This window comes from Apium graveolens, chromosome 4 (assembly GCF_009905375.1).
Source record: "Apium graveolens cultivar Ventura chromosome 4, ASM990537v1, whole genome shotgun sequence".
Classification (NCBI taxonomy): domain Eukaryota; kingdom Viridiplantae; phylum Streptophyta; class Magnoliopsida; order Apiales; family Apiaceae; genus Apium; species Apium graveolens.
In genome coordinates this window covers 39,424,974-39,430,789 of record NC_133650.1, presented here as the reverse complement: position 1 = coordinate 39,430,789, position 5,816 = coordinate 39,424,974, and the positions used below count along the sequence as shown (strand labels likewise).

Below are 5,816 nucleotides of genomic sequence, written 5' to 3'. Positions count from 1 at the left end.
ATCCACTTCAAGAACTCCTGCTACCTTGCCCTGTGGATATCTCTGGGTTGGATACTGATATTCATTAGCAGCCATCAGTTCAATTAGATCATAAGCTTCCTTATAGCTCTTTGCCCATAATGCTCCGCCTGATGCTGCATCGAGCATGGGTCTGGACTGTGCTCCCAACCCATTATAAAAACAAGTGATGATCATCCAATCAGGAATTCCATGATGAGGACACTTCCTAAGCATCTCCTTGTAGCGCTCCCAAGCTTCACTTAGTGATTCTCCCGTTTGCTGCGCAAATTGAGTAATAGCATTCCGGAGTGCAGCTGTCTTCGCCATAGGGAAGAATTTAGTAAGAAACTTCTGAGCAAGATCTTCCCAAGTAGTAATCGAACCAGCTGGTAGAGAGTGTAACCAGCTCTTAGCCTTGTCCCTCAAAGAGAATGGGAATAGTCTCAGCTTCACAGCATCTTCGGAAACACCGTTGAACTTGAAGGTGTCGCAGATCTCAATGAAATCCCTAATGTGCGTATTGGGATCTTCCATTGGAGAACCCCCAAACTGGACTGAAGTCTGTACCCATTGAATTATGCCAGGCTTGATCTCAAAGGTATTAGCTGTGATAGCTGGCCGGACAATGCTAGATTGAATGTCATTGATCTTGGGTTGAGAAAAATCCATTAAGGCTTTCGTTCGTTCGCATTTATTGTTCGAGAGATCATATCTGGGATCTTATTACTTGGGTTCCCCTAAACCTTTCTTAATATTTTATATTCCTTTTATGATCCTCTCTTATAATCCTTGAATTTTAATCCCTTTAATCATGTTACCTTATACTCAATTCTTTCGGTATCCGGTGGGTTTTCGGGAAAAATCAAAGTGTTCGAATTTGGATTCTGACGATCTTTACATACACTTATATACCATATGGAGTACAAATAAGATCTCAGAATATCAGTAAAAGAACTCCTACATAGTGTGGCATGAAAAGTTTTCTTAATCAGCATTATCAGCAAAAGTTACTATTCATCAGGGTTTCAAAAATTCCAAAAATTGGGGTTATTACAGTTTTTATGCTCATTTGCAGCCATAGTCTCAATAAGATTAGAGTTACCCATTAATCATGCATACACATACATGAACCTATGCTAGCATGGCAAGTTCTAAACCTCAAGATCCACTGTCGCTTCACAAGAGATTAAACCCTATCTTATATGTTCGCGACGCACATAAGACAAATAAGCACAACCAATACCAGATATCATACAATCATCACACACTAAGGTATTAAACAACTAACTAAAGAATTCCATAGCAAATCCGTTACGACCCCATGATCACGATTAGTCCATGATAGAACTCATCGTCACCATGGGTTCATATGAAAACATGATAAAAAAACACACGAGAATAACTAAATAAACTACTTATATTAAACCAGAGTACGTCACAAGAGTAAATAGGTTCAAAGTAAAGAAAACTAGCATCCACTGTTACAACGAAATAAGAATCACAAGAAAATATGCTTCCTCTTCGTTGCGATGTGCTAAAACGGTCTTCTTCCTTATCTCCTCGCTCCTCGATTGATACTACGATTCAACACCACGTGAAACGTCTCTGAAAACTACTTATATAGGAGTCTCACAAAACCCAACTATTTCAGAAGTTGGAAGCTCAACAAAATTAGGAGTCTAAAAATAATTATTTTAATTTACGTCCCTGAGCGGCCGCTCAGCAATCCTGAGCGGGCGCTCAGACCCCTTCTGGAAAATACTCTGTTTTTGCTCCCGTTCTTTGCTGCATTCTGCTCCTAACTTCCCCCTTGCAATGCCAAGCATACACTAAGGCATATTCTTGACGAAATCTCTCCACAAATGCAAGTAATACCCTGAAATGCACAAACACTAGAAAAATGCATCAAATACACAAAAAATTTGATTTCAAGACATCAATTCATGCCATTATAAGACGTTCGAAATGGTATAAAATGCCACTTATCACACCCCAAACTTAAATCGATGCTTGTCCTCAAGCGTCACAGACTCAAAAACAAAACAAAAACATGCATGAATGCAATCTATATGAAATGCAGCGATCCCCCTCACTATGACCAAACCAACCAACTTACGACATCTCAACAAATGCAATTAGGCGAATAAAGATCAATCAAATCATGCAAACTAACATACAACCAGAAACGTGGTATGTGCGGATGCTTAATAGATATGCTTCGAAACTAGATCAATTATCATAACTCAACTATCCTCAAGGTAATCACATGATTATACAAAGAATAAATTTTAGGCACACAATGACTTTTAACACTTCAAGATTACTGGAGCTTATTACGGACTCATGCTTTTTATTTAAAACAACAATAATACTTATTTGACCGTGCAATGAGTGAGGTCCACAAAAGACTTATACAATGGCATCCATTTAGCGAGCGTTAGGTTAGCGGATCCCAGACTATAAAAACCTTAGGTCACTAGGCACAAAGTCCCCTAAGAACTTAATAACTCGAATACCAAATAGCCCACTCGTGATCAATTATGCATTAACTCTTTATTTTTTTCTTTGTTTTTTCTTTGTTTTTTTTTTCTTTTTTTTTCTTCTTTCTTTTTTTTTTCAAATTTCTGAGCAAGTGCGTTTCGCTCCATCTTGCTCAACCCTAGACTACTCGCTTAAAAATACGAGCCGGCTACTAGCCATTTGACGCCTAGCCACAATTAGCAATGAATTCCATTTTTTACTCCAATTTTTCTTTTCATGCCTTTTATCACTAAGAACCTATTATAAATTCTAAGCATAATCAATATATTAACCTTGAAAACCATCAAACCATTACAACAATATAGTCCTTAAGCATTCTCTCAGACTTAGTGAAATTACAAGTGTTTCTAGCATGCACGTCAACCTACAAGACTCAACATCACTTTAACGCTATCACTACACTCACATCAACATCACAGATCAATTGGTAAAGCAACGCAAAAGGGATCATGGTAAATGCATGAGCTAAATGACATGATAAATAAAGCTATAAAATAAAATAATAAAAAAAACTATATGGTAAAAATATGCAGTTATATAAATTAAACTATCATGAATATGCAACTAAATGACACACACACAAAATATTCCTTAACTACCACCCCCAAACTTAAAATCTTTACTGTCCCCAGTGAAGGTAGTAGAAAGGAACACGGGGTATACCTACTCGAAGAAATCATCACCACCCTCAGAGGGTGGAGTATCAGGAGGCGGATATGTAGAGTCCTCACCAAAAACGGGCCACTGGATGTCAGCTCCAAGGCCTCTAAAAGCAGTCCCAAGTGCAAGGGTGAGCTCCTGAGCAAACCTGCTCTGTGTCTCGTACATAGCATCCATCCTCCTCGACAGCCTCCTATACTGGCATCAGCCATCCCAGCACCCTCCTGAGCTCTAGAAGAGCCTACCTCATCACGCCCCGGTCTCGCCATGGTAGCACCATCTGCTGGACGCCCTCCTGAAAGATGATAACCCAGCCCATGCTCCTCGGGCTCTCCACCAGTCCACTCCTGTATCGTACTCAGAGTCCCGGAATCAATAGGAGCGGCCGGCAGCTGCAACTGCTCGTGAGAAGGCCACTGAATTCCTACTGCTCAGCAAAGCTTTGTAACTGTAGATGCATAAGGGATGTTCATGTGATTCGCTCCCCTCAAAAACTTCAGAATTCCTTGGTAGATAAACTCACCAAGGTCCACATAGGAATCCTCATTCAAAATACCCCATAACAACTGTGCTCGCTCAACTGTAATCTCATGTGCATGTGAAGTAGGCAGAATATTAGTACAAATAAAGGCATTTCATGCACGGGCATACCTATTCATCGCAATCGCCGGAAAATGACGATACTCGTTAGTCCCCGTCTTGAACATCCAAACCGTGCCCGGCCTACATAGAGTAGCACAAATCAAATCCAAGTCAAAATCTTCAGTAGTCTTCTCATTCCAATTCTCCTTCGTGGGCTTCCTCTAGCGCTGCTCAATCACACGGCGAATCGCCTCAGGATGATAATCCACCGTCAGCCCACGCACAACATAAAACCCATTCTTTTCAGCTTTCGCGTTCGCATAGAACTCGCGAACCACGCTCATTGGAACCGCCTCCGGTGACTCACAAAAAAAAATCCAACCATTTTCAGCAATCATTGGCAACAACTCACCATCCCTTCCCGATGGTAAGAATCCCCTCTCCTTCAAAATCGGCTTACCCAGAAGCCTAGTATACTCTTCCTCAGCAGCCCTATCAAACAAACGAGGTCTCGCAGCAGTACCCCTCGAAGAATCAGCAGTAGGAACAGTGTTGCGACTATCAATCGTCCTGGATCTCTTGGGTGCCATTGAAACTGAGAAAAAGTGCTTAAGATTTGTGTTTTTGTATATGGGAGAGAGTTTAAGGTTTGAAAGTGTATGGGGGAGTATATGGAATGGTTGTATGTATATATAGGGTAAAGATTAGGGTTAAAATTTGATTAGGATTGGGGTTGAGAGTTAAAAACGTGGGTAATGGGAAAATAACTCGTGGGTAGTGGGTTTGTGTTTCGATTTCTGTATTTTCTGATTTTTTTTTGCTTTTTATTAGGCTTAAAAAAATTTCAGGCAGTCAGGCCCTGAGCGGTCGCTCAGACCGCTCAGCAGAGCTAAGCGGGCACTCAGGGACCTTCTGGGAAAAAAAATTCTTGGCCTGGTTTTTCAGATTTTTTTGTGGTTTTGGATAGGTTACTAACTTCTAAGGGTTCCTATAACAACAAATCCTAGGTTGCCTCCCAAGAAGCGCTTCTTTTTCGTCATTAGCTTGACGTAGCGTACCTTACTCAAGTTGACAATAAAACGGCACTAACCACTTCCCGGTTTGCCGTGTCCCCATAGGAATGCTTCAAACGCTGACCATTAACCTTGAATGCTTGGCCCAGATCATTCTCAAAAATCTCCACCGCTCCATATGGAAACATAATTTTGACAATAAAAGGTCCAGACCACCTTTATTTCAACTTACCAGGAAAAGTCGGAGACGAGAGTTGAATAAAAGAACTTGCTGCCCCGACACAAATGACTTAGGATATAGCTTCTTGTCGTGCCACCTTTTCACTTTTTCCTTGTACATTTTGTTGTTCTCGTACGCTTGGAGTCAAAATTCATCAAGTTCATTTAGCTGAAGCATTCGCTTCTTTCCAGCTGTATCTAGATCAAGGTTCAACTTCTTCAACGCCCAATAGGCTTTATGCTCAAGCTCCGCAGGTAAATGACATCCCTTACCATACACAAGTTGAAACGGGGACATCCCAAGTGGAGTCTTGTATTCTGTTCTGTAAGCCCAAACAGCTTCATCTAGCTTTAAAGACCAATCCTTCCTTGACGGACAAACAACTTTCTTTAGAATGCGTTTGATCTCTCTATTAGACACTTCTGCTTGACCATTCATTTGCGGATGATAGGCAGTAGCGACACGATGATTCACATTGTAGCGCTGTATCATAAAAGTGAACTTACGGTTGCAGAAATGCGACCCCTCATCACTTGTGATTACTCGTGGCATTCCAAACCTTGTGAAAATCTGCTTATGAAGAAAATTCAACACTACCTTTGCTTCATTCGTCGGTAGAGCCTTGACTTCTCCCCATTTTGAGACATAATCGACTACCAGCAAGATGTACTGGTTATTGCAGGATGAGACAAATGGCCGCATGAAATCGATTCCCCAAACATCAAAGACCTCGACTTCAAGCATCACATTTAACGGCATCTCATCCTTCCTCGTAAGATTTCCCACTCTTTGGCAACGAT

At 41.0% G+C, this 5,816-nt stretch overlaps 1 non-coding gene across 1 annotated transcript; it reads left to right on the top strand.

Moving 5' to 3' along the window:
* The first annotated feature begins 205 nt into the window (after positions 1-205).
* Positions 206-312, top strand: LOC141722861 (small nucleolar RNA R71). The gene has a single exon (XR_012575859.1). It is a non-coding gene; the product is annotated as a small nucleolar RNA R71 (small nucleolar RNA).
* The last annotated feature ends 5,504 nt before the right edge of the window (positions 313-5,816 follow it).